Consider the following 11,874-nt stretch of genomic DNA (forward strand, 5'->3'; position numbering starts at 1 on the left):
TCACAAGGACTAAAATATAATAAAATAATTATTGAGGGGCTAAATTTACCATTTCCCAAAAAACTATTTTCATCGTCTTCCAATTTGACTAACTGATAAATTCACATTTTGTGCCACGTAGAAGTAGGGGCTACTCTTCTTTTTTGTCGATCGAGCCGCTTTCCCTCATTCCACTCGTCCAGCCCTCTTCACAAACTTGTAGAAAATTAGCGGATCAGATCGAATATAAATAGGTTGAAAGCGGGTTAAACCAAGGACAAATAAAATTCAATCCACACCCATAATTAATGTGAATAAATAACAAGGTTGAGTCATGGATAATATAAATATCCTAAGTATCTACTCGTATATTATAAAGATTGAAGTTTGCTAAATAAATATTTGTACATATAATAATGAACAAAATATTTTAGTAGCAGCTCATAAAATAAAGATAAAAAATGATGAGGAAAATTGAAAAATCCTAGCCCTAAATGAAAATTATATATAGTATTAGAAAAAGAAAAACTCTCTAATGGAAGAATATCAAAAAAAAAATTAATCAGAATCTTAAAAGTTGATTAAAATTGCAGATAAAGGGTATGATATTAAACTAAAGAAATAGTAGCAATTTGGTCTTTTTCTATTTAGCTAATATGGGATAGGAATTAAGGAGGAACAAATTTTAGAAAAACTATTTCATAGGGAAAAAAAAACTTAAAAGGGTAATAGAGACGAAAAAATCAGGATCGATGATTTGACTTATATTGCGCTGGAGTGTGATGGTATTATTGTGAGAAGTCTTTGATTAGTGTATGAGTTATCGAACTATCCATTTTTGTTACTGGGCACACTACATTCATTTTTTGTTGGCCAAAGTCATTGTAACAATACCGAACTTCCTCACTATATTGATAAGAACCGGAATACTGATTATAACCTTGAAATATCAAATGCAACACTCAAACTAATCGATTACAATAGAAATTATTGAAATAACAAGTAACTAAGGATAGAAATAAGAATGAGGATGAGAAGCAAAACTCGGACAAAGGGGGTGAGGGAATACAACAGATACTTCATGACATTTCGCATAATTCTCAAACTGTTAATGAACCCTTTTTATTCATTTGTCACGTGCTTTCCTACTCAACCTGGATCCCAAACAAATCTCTTGTTGGGTGTCTAATTCCTTGGCCTTTTCGCAGTTTAGCCTTGGACCTAACAGCTTGGCTAGCCTCCGTCCAAATAACTGGCCCATAAGCGTTATTGGAGTTATCCGTGTTCACAATAATTCTTTCCTCCTCAATAAGAGCCTTGTCCTCAAGGTTCAAGATAGGAAATTCTAATGAGAGAACATGAGCATTTGTGTTGGCTTGCACCATTGAAAAGGATTCCCATATGTAATCTTTCGTGACCATCAGTGTAGTGTCAGATATTAAGTCAAATGCAGTGGCACTATCATGATCTACAGTTATCTATCCATGAGAAAGTGGAACATCCAATAGAGAAAAAGTGATCCAGTAACCATCATCACTTAGGCACTTCACTGTAGTTGTTCGTGAAAGCATAGGGGGTTCATCACAATGCCATATTGAAGATTGACCATCAGCAAAATATCCAAACAGAAGAGCTTGCTGGGCACTGTCAATTGCATTAAATTGCAGTTGAAAGAGAGGGTATTTCGTTTCTTGGTGAACTCCACTTAAATCAACATCTTATTGTCAGGCCGTAATATCCGGGTCACTGAAATAAAAGTAAACTGCCACTATGCCCTCATAGCTTTTTGCTTTATCATATAAAACCAAGCGATTACTCGATCGATGCAACCTTAAAGCTTCACCAGTATTGAATGCATACCCGGTAAGGGCAAAAATGCTTCCCCTGCCAAAGCCAATACAACTAACTCCTTGTGTCTGAGAAAAACTAATGGATCGGCATCCTTGCGGTGAATTGAGTTTTTGCAATGTCGCTTGAGGCTCACACTTGAGAGAATGCCCCTCATGAACATGTCACGACCCCAGTTCGCCCTCCGTGAACTGTCATGACGGCACCTAGTCTCTACGACTAGGTAAACCTAACATGTGCGGAAAGTAAACTAAACTTGCGGAAGGAATAATCAAAACCAAAATAACTGAATGGAAACAATATTTATAATGCCGCTCGGCATAAATAACATAACATTCTCAAACCAAATACACTATCCCAAAACCCGAAAACTCACGGGTACACAAGCTTTTGGAATATCTAACAGTCTAACTCCAGAATATCTAACAAGGAAGAAAAATATAGAAGGGCAATGTTCAACAGCGAAAATAGAAAGTGACTTCTCGGTCTGCGGACGCAGCAGATGTACCTCGAAGTCTCTAGAGCAGACGTCTCTCTCAAGGATGGTCGGCCTAGGTAGAAGTACCTGGATCTGCACATGAAAAACATGCGCAGAAAGGGCATGAGTACACCACAGCGGTACTCAGTAAGTGCCAAGCCTAACCTTGGTCGGGTAGTGACGAGAAAAGTCAGGGACCTACTGAGGTTAAATAAAATATAAGGGTTAACAGTGTGAAATAAAACAGTATAATTAAGTGCAACAGTAAGAAATAACATAGAATTTAAAAGAACAACAACAACTAGAATATAGACAAACAAACTACGGAAGAAATACATCTCAACACATAGATAATAACCGGGGAACCTTCCAGGATACCGTCCTGTAGTCCCAATTATAACTATCCAGTGGATCTCCCGGGGATACCGTCCCGTAGTCAATCATATATATGTCCGAAGGATCTCCCGGGATCTCGTCCCGTAGTCCAACTATCAATGCGCGGGGATCTACCGAAATCCGATTCGTAGTCCCAAATGTAAATACTCAGTACTGGAGGAATCTACCGGGTGTATTCCCGTAGTTCCATATAACTGTGCAAGGGGATCTACCGGGAATCTAACTCGTAGTCCCAAAGTAAACAGACAAGGGGGAGCTACCGGAATCCCACATCCGTAGTCCCAATGTAAATACATAGCAGCAACAAGAAAAATATTCAAAGAAGGGAAATTTCATATTAAGGCAACAAATAATTCTATCCTAGCATGCTGCACAGAGTTCAGGTAAACAGATTGAACAATCAAAGTAATTAAATCACTCAGACATGCTTTCCTAAGCTAACAACAGGCTTAATAGTACAAGTAATAAAAGCAGGAAAGGAAACATGCTGATAAATACTTAATGAAAATCGGATTTTCCAACAATTTGTACAAGTACAAACTCGTCACCTCACGTACAGGGCATTTCAATTGACAAATATACCAATCCTAAGGGGAAGGTCCCTCACAAAAGGTTGACAAGCCACTTACCTCGATCCAGCTCAAAATTAACTCGAGACCACGTTCTTGCCACGAGTACTCGACTCCAAATGGCCCAAATCTATCCAATTCAATTGCATAATGTAAATAACACTTCAAGTAACTGATTCTACAATTAAACTCTAAGCTAATACGCGAAATTATATAAAATGACCAAAACGCCCCTCAGTCCCACATCTCGAAATCGGGTGAAATTTACATTTCCAGAAACCTCGTACTCTCACGAGTCTATACATAACAAGAACACTGAAATCAGAATTCAAATGACCTCTCAAATCCTCATTTAAAGGTCTCTTAAATTAGAGCCCTAATTACCTATTTTTCCCAAAAGTTCCACCACTAATTAGGTCTTCAATCACATAAAAATGAGTTATGAAGTCAAGGATGTTACCTCCAAGTGATTCCCCTTTGTTTTCCTCAAAAATCTCTCTCAAAAGCTTCAAACCCGGATGAAAATGGTGAAAGAATAGCTCAAATTCGCGAAGGCAACTATTTATATGTTCTGGCCCAGGCATTTTCGCACTTGCGACCCAGTTTCCGCATTTGCGGTATCGCAGATGCGACCCCTAAGCCGCTTCTGCGGTTCCTGCCTTCCCAAGTCCTTTTTGCTTCTGCGCTCCTTTTCCCCGCACCTGAGGCATCGCACCTGCGGTCCCCAATCCGCAGGTGCGGAAATACTAGAAGCAGAAAATCTGAAGCTTCCTCAAAAATTCCAAACTCTCCGTCAACTATCCGAAATCACCCCGGGACCTCAACCAAAAGCACAAATATCACCTAATATCTTATTCAAACTTGTACCAATTTTCAAAATACTTCAAACAACATCAAATCAACCAAAACACATCGGATTCAAGCATAAGTTTCAAAAATCTATTAAATCACGTTTTTTATCAAAAATCCAACCAAACCACGTCCGAATGACCTAAAATTTTGTACATACATCCCAAATGATACAACGGAACTACTGCAACTCTCAGAATTCCATTCCGACCCTGGGATCAAAATCTTGCTATCGAACCGGAAACTTAAAAAATTCAACTTTCGGCATTTCAAGCCTAAATTAGCTACGGACCTCCAAAACACAATCCGAACACGCTCCTAACCCCAAAATCACCCAACGAAGCTAACGGAACCATCGAATTTCCATTCCGAGGCCGTCTTCATACCATTCCAACTACGGTCAACTTTCCAAAACTTAAGTTCTCATTTAGGGACTAAGTGTCCCAAAACTCTTCGAAACTCAAAATCGAAAATCCCGGCAAATTAAAATAGCAGAAATAAACTTGGGGACGACTGGCTGGTAGTCACAGAACATGAATTCAGTGATATGAGGCAGAAGCATTTGGATGATGCTTACATCTAGTTGACAATGCTGCAAGAAAGTCACACATTAGTGCACCAACACTTGCTAGTCCGTTCGCGATCCTCCCACAATCATGTTGGACAATTATCGCGTTCAAATTATCTGTAGTTGTTGGAAATATATGACCCATATCAGCATTGTTCAATTTGTCAATCTGTGAATCCATAGAATAGTGCTTCGAACTTGGCCGCAGTTCAACAGAGTGCACGACTTTGTTTAGGATATCCAATAGGAAGTTGGAGAAAGGTGGTTTCAGGAGTCGTGGAGGCCAAGGTTGAATGTTGCTAGAACCTTTCTCCATATTATTTCTCTCTCTTCTGTAGCTAAACTTATCGGGATCAAAAAGAGGGAATATATTCTTATGTATCAACTGGATTCCAGGTTGTACGGTGCTCACATATTCAAGGACCTTGTGTTGTCTCTTATTCTTATGGATCTTGTCCTCGAGCTGTAAAGCAAGAATATAAGTAGTGCAATCCCCACCAAATGTCTTGTTATAGTCACTAAAGTATTCATCTACACAATCATGTACAACTGTCCCGCCATAAGCTCCGTCCAACTCTTGGATCTGAAGCAAGGAAGCAACATGTGGATGCTCCTCGCTCACAATAAAGTGGTATACATTGAAAAGCTCTTTCAGTTTCATCATAGGCAAATCAAACTCCAAGCTACCATCAGGTCCCAAATGAAATAGTGTATAGCAGTTCTTGAGTTTTAAACAGACAAGGATGGGTACAAGAAACAGTCACAATAATCCATATAAAAAATGAAGTGAGTAGTTCAAGCATGTAGAGCAAATGTAGTCACTATGGTTATTCGCTACTATGAAGACGGATAATGTGGGAAATCTATCATAATCAACATAAGGACCAGGATCAAAGATAATATACGGCAAAACAGACCTTGCTTTATGAACTAAACCAAACAGAGTAAACATGAGTCTAGTAGCTTTATTGACCCAAATATGTGGTGACTGCTTGGAGTAACTTTCAGCTAATACTTGGAGCCCTTTCTGTATTTTCTGCTCCCGAGCACACTCTCTGGATTTAGACAACAAGAATCTTGGAAGATCGCGTTCCGGCCCAGTATCAACCCAATTGCATCTGTGTGAGCAAAGTCAAGGCAAAGTGACACATGATTTTGATTAACCCTGTCACACCTCCTTTTTCCTACACCCCGAGAGGGTATAAAGTAGTTTTTCCAATTAAAGGATAATCGGAACGGAATTTATTATTAAAAGATTCAGAGTCGCCACTTGGGAGATTTATGGTATCCCAAGTCACCTGTTGAATCCCGAATCGAGGAAAAGCTTGACTCTATTTAACAGTCCGCGAACCAGAAATCCGAGTAAGGAATTCTGTTAACCCAGGAGAAGGTGTTAGACGTTCCCGAGTTCCGTGGTTCTAGCACGGTCGGTTAACTGTTATATTCGGCTTAATTATTTGATTTTAAACAATTATGAACCTATGTGCAAATTTTAGCTTTAACCGCTGTCACACCTCCTTTTTACCTACACCCCCGTGAAGGGACGTAAAAGGAGTTTTTTCCAATTAAAGGACAATCGAAACGGGATTTATTATTTAATTCAGAGTCGCCACTTGGGAGATTTATGGTGTCCCAAGTCACCGGTTTAGAATCCTGAATCGAGGAAAAGAATAACTCTGTTTAACAGTCCGCGAACCAGAAATCCGAGTAAGGAATTCTGTTAATCCGGGAGAAAGTTTTAGGCATTCCCAAGTTCTGTGGTTCTAGCATGGTCGCTTAACCGTCATATTCGACTTATTTATCTGATTTTAATACATTTTTGAACCTTTGTGCAAATTTTAACTTTTAGCCGCTTTTATTATTATTATTTTAAAAGAGAATTACAACGTCGTTAAAGCACGTCTCGAACCACGTCACATAAATGCACCCGTAGTTTTTAACATATTTTAACGTCGTTGAGATTTGATTTGGGTCACATAAATGCGCACCCGAATTTAGGAAAGTAATTTTATTAAATATACGCCTAAAGCAACTACGCGTTTGCACTTTGCGAGGGCCATGAAATTTGCTAAATGGCACGCCTCGGTTTATTTCAAAAGATCACATTCAACTTAAAGCACAAATGTTCATAATTAAAACAAACTTAACGATATTCATATCCATAGGCTAACTATAAGGAAAACAAGAAAAACTAAAAAAATATAAACTATGAAGACAACATTAACGTAAAGGAATCCACAAGGATATCATAACTTTATTCACTTTTAAAAAGAAGACAACAAGCAAAATAATCGCATGGGCCACAGGGATATCATGGCTTTATTCACTTTTAAAAAGAGAACAACAAGTAAAATAATCACATGGGCATATAACTGGCGCAACAACCATGACCGAACAGTAAAACTTTTCTCATTTTTGTTTCTTCTGTGATTAAATAGAACAGAGATCCATTTGAAATAAACTTAATAAAAGGGTATGAAAATTAGTCGAAATTAGTTTCAACATATAACCAAACACAGTTACTACATTATGATACCTATTTCCATATTTGTTGGATGGTCTTTCTCTTTCTTCAAAATGGGCTATACAGGAGAAACGGAAAATGAGATTGAATCTTCACACACAAAAACGACAGTAATCACTGGACCAAAATGGAAACCTTGACGGAAACGACCTCGAGACTTCAACAACCGGCTCCGAGCTGATCTTCACGAGCGAGTTCCAACATGGACTCAAACTAATGGAACTTCAACAGCAGAAATGGGTCTCACGACCACCCAGAAAATGAGTTGCAGAAAGGGAGGACATAAGGGACATGAAAACGGACCTGGTTCGTGTCCGTCTGGTTGTTGTTGGTTCGAAGAAGAAGAAGAAACCTCAGGAGGGTCGTTTTGGTGTTATGTAGGCTGGTTGAAGAAGATGAGGCCGCAGCTGCGTGAAAGAGCAGAAGCTGGTGGTCGTTTGGGACGAGGGGTGAAGCAGCAGCGTGAGAGAGGGTCGTTCACGGACAGATGAAGCAGCAGCAGCAGAGCTGCTTGCCGCCGGGTCTGCTGTTCGTCGCTTGGTTGCTGCTGGACGTGAGGGACGATGGGGACGGGGGCTGACTATGGTCGTTCGTTGGTGGTTCAGGCGTTGGGGGTGCGACTGGTTTAGGTTTTTTTTTATTTTGTTAAGTTCTTTCTTAATGAAGAAGAAGAAAAGAACAGGCGTGTATGTCGTCTCTCCTCTCTGTCGGCTGAAGGAGTAAGTAGCGTATTTATAGGTCTAGGTTAGTTTAGGGTTTTAGGGTAGTGGGCTTGGGTATAGGTATTGGCTTGGGTTGTTATGGGCTAGGTCCGAATTTTGGGCCTAAAAATGGGTCGTTTGAACCCAAATGTTATTCTTTCCCTGCAATCGAGAATAAAATACGATCTTATTTAATTAATCTTACGTAAGCAAAATAACTATTAAAATGAGACTCACAATTAAAATAAAACTATTTTTTTGGGTATTTTTTAAGATTAAAATGACTACAAAATATTAATGAAACTATTTTTTTGTAATTTTCGTAATTATATAAAGCTAAAAAAAGTAAGGTACTATTTTTGTATTTTTTAAATTTATGAGAAATACATAAACTAAAAATTATATATCTTTTTTTTTTTGTAATTTTTTCATTTTGTGACGAAATAAAGTAAAAGAAGTCAAAAATAGTTGAAATGGCTATATTAAGGCTAAATTAAATATTTACATGCTAAAATATAAAAAATCTTGGGGAGGGTCAAAAATCACACGTCTATAGCTGCCCCTCTTTGACTGAAAACACGAAGAGCTTTCAAACAAAGAACGACTAGACAGGTATTTTGACCCGACCCTAATTTGAAGAGACTGAAACTAAAGGAAAGGAAGAGAATGTGACCGAGCCCTGGCATCTGAGCTGCCTACATATCCTTGGCTATAAAGGAATCAGGCCACGTGTAGTTCAGAGGTGAATGGGATGATTGAGTATACTGAAGTGAAGAGCCGGTCGAGGTTCTGTTCCGTCGAGGTTCCGGTCCGCGGTCCTGCTATTACATCAAAAATCAAAATATGAAAAAGACTAACTAAAACATATCAGCTACTAGTTACAAGGATTCCTATCTATAAGTCTTCTGAAGCTTCTGGGGCAACCCCATCTTTCATCAACTTCAGCATTTTGGATTGACTTCTTGCCTTCCTCTTTTTCTTTTTTTTTCTTTTTCTTTTTTTTTCTTTATTGTGACTAACTTCTATTGAAACTTGGACTAACTTCCTTTGAAACTCGAACTATTTTCCCTTGAAACTCGAATTGCTTTCCCTTTGTTCTTGAACTGTTTCTTTCGACAATTGTTGCCTTCCTTATGATTTCTGAACTTAAATTTATGCTGGGGATTTTTTGTTGTAACCCTCCGCTTTACTGACTTCAAGACTTGAAATGTAAAGACTAAAATGTATTCCTTTGTTATACAGGCGGGCTCCCGACTTCAAGACTTAAAATGTATTCCTCTGTTATACGGGCGGGCTCCCGACTTCATCTTCATCTGCATCTTAAAAATAACGTACCTCCATTCTCCAGGCGGGCTCCTGACTTCAATTAACTTAAAATTTAACAACCTCCATTCTAACAGGCGGGCTCCTGACTCCTTCAACTTAAAATTTAACAACCTCCATTCTCCAGGTGGGCTCCTGACTTCATCAGCAATATTGAAAAATAAACCAGCCTCCATTCTCCAGGCGGGCTCCTGACTTCAACAATAACTTAAAAATAATTCAGCCTCCATTCTCCAGGTGGGCTCCTGACCTCAACAAACCTTAAAATATAACACCTCCATTCTCCAGGCGGGCTCCTGACTTCAACTATAATTTAAAAGATAATGCCTCCATTCTCCAGGCGGGCTCCTGACTTCAACTACTTCTTAAACTATAACACCTCCATTCTCTAGGCGGGCTCCTGACTTCGACTATTTCTTAAAATGTAACACCTCCATTCTCCAGGTGGGCTCCTGACTTCGACTATTTCTTAAAACATAACACCTCCATTCTCCAGGCGGGCTCCTGATTTCGACTATTTCTTAAAACATAACACCTCCATTCTCCAGGCGGGTTCCTGACTTCAACTGATTCTTAAAAACATAACACCTCCATTCTCCAGGCGGGCTCCTGACTTCAACAACTTCTTAAAATGTAACACCTTCATTCTCCAGGCGGGCTCCTAACTTCAACTACTTCTTAAATTGTAACACCTCCATTCTCCAGGCGGGCTCCTGACTTCAACTACTTCTTAAATATATAACACCTCCATTCTCCAGGCGGGTTCTTGACTTCAACTACTTTTTTAAACTATAACACCTCCATTCTCCAGGCGGGCTCCTAACTTCAACTACTTCTTAAACAATGCATTTTATTGTTGTTGTTCCTTCCTGCCTCCTGAACCATTTTTCCTTCTGATCTTGAATCATACTCTTTCAGAACTGCTTCCCTCAAAACTGGTGTTTTATTCCTCCGAAAACTGATGGGGATAACACCGCTGTTTTTAAAAAATATGTCATTTTCCTACTTCAAAGACTACTTTCTTTAAAGCTGGCGCTTTCCTTCCACTTGAATTACTTCCCTCCGATTGGTATTTTCACTTCTCTGAAACCTACCGGGAATAACACTGTTGGGGAATTATCTTCCTTCTTTAAGACTAGTTACTTTCCTCCCTTTAACAATGGTGGGGATGGCACTGATTCACAGATCACTACCCTTAAAACTCGGGTTATCTTGCTTCTTCCAAGATTGCTTTCTTTAAAACTTGTATCGCCTTCTCTCGTATACTGCTGGGGATTTTACTTCCTTCAAGACTTGTGTTATCTTCCCTCTTCCCCAAGTGGCTATCTGATCTCAAGAAAATTTTCGCAATGAGAGAAAATTTTCTGCCCCAGTTTGATAATCTTCTTTGTGGCCATGTCTTCCTACAATCAATAATATTTCATTTCCCTGCTTCAAATCAAAGAAAAATTTGTTAGTTTAAAACGTGATGAGTGGTCGTGCCACTCCTGCTGGGGATGGTTTTTTTCTTTTCCTTTCCCTGCTTTGCGTTTTATTACAAAACTTGCTGGGGATGATATTATTTGCTGGGGATGATATTTCTGCTGGGGATGGTTTTTCTTTTCTCTTCCTTCCCCGCTCTGTGTTGTCCGATCATCGCGAAACTTGGTCGATAATCTGTCGGAGTTGTTCTTGTATCTCGAAAATCTGCTGCGGGATCCTCTTGGAATTTGATCCATAACTTCTCAACCTCCTAATTTCTGTTTTTCTCCAACTTCCTCTGGAAATTTGGTCCCCTTGGAATCTATATCCATTCATCATTTGGTCTTGCGACAAACTTCTTTTCACTTTGGCGCCTTATCTCTGGCCTGTCCTATTCGCATTTTGCTTTGCACTGTTTTGGCAACTAGTAGTAAGCTCTGAAAAATCTTTCTCAAAACAAACTGCTGGGGAGATAAAGTCTTAAAACAAAAGAAATGAAAAGTGATGATTTCAAAAGATAAAAAAGAAGAAATTTTTCTGAACAAATGCTGGGGAAAAAGAAAGAAAAGAACTTATCTGAATGATATAACCAATCCCAACGATCATGTCGTACATTCCGGATTAACCAACCCAGTCTATTTGTATCAATCAATCTTTCGGACGACCTCATCTCCCTGGGGATAAACAGGCACTTGACTCTTGGCCAAATGCGGATCCTTTCCTCCAATCTTGTCTTGTCGCCTCATAGTGCCCTTCGAGGAGTTTTCACTAATAATACTCTCTCATTTCTCTCAACTCCCGTCGCCTTATGGTGCCTGTGAAGGTTTTCACCGATAAGACTCTCTCGTTCTATTTCTCTCATCTTCCGTCGCCTTATGGTGCCTGTGAAGGTTTTCAACGATAAGACTCTCTCATTTTATTTTATTTTCAGCTGGGGATTGGAGTGCTGCCGATATGACTCTCTCTGCTGGGGATTCTTTCGACTATCAATTCATTTCCAGCTTATGATCCTCTTCTCTACTGGGGATCAAAGTGTTATTCCCAACTTCCGTTTGCATGACTTGGCACTTCTCGGATACTGATCGGGAGGTCTTTTTTGGACATCAATATGGGTTTTTGTGTGTGGCTAAAAGAAAAAGGGTAAAAGGTTCAAAATAATTTTGAGGGATAACACATTA

General features: G+C 39.2%; 1 long non-coding RNA gene across 1 annotated transcript; it reads right to left on the reverse strand.

The window, feature by feature from the left end:
- Positions 1-2,114: 2,114 nt before the first annotated feature.
- On the reverse strand, positions 2,115-8,079 carry LOC142178897 (uncharacterized). Its single transcript, XR_012707086.1, has 2 exons — positions 7,224-8,079; positions 2,115-2,398 (listed from the first exon to the last, which is right to left on the reverse strand). It is a non-coding gene; the product is annotated as an uncharacterized LOC142178897 (long non-coding RNA).
- Between the last annotated feature and the right edge of the window lie 3,795 nt (positions 8,080-11,874).

Source organism: Nicotiana tabacum, unplaced genomic scaffold (assembly GCF_000715075.1).
Source record: "Nicotiana tabacum cultivar K326 unplaced genomic scaffold, ASM71507v2 Un00025, whole genome shotgun sequence".
In the NCBI taxonomy this organism is placed as follows: Eukaryota; Viridiplantae; Streptophyta; class Magnoliopsida; order Solanales; family Solanaceae; genus Nicotiana; species Nicotiana tabacum.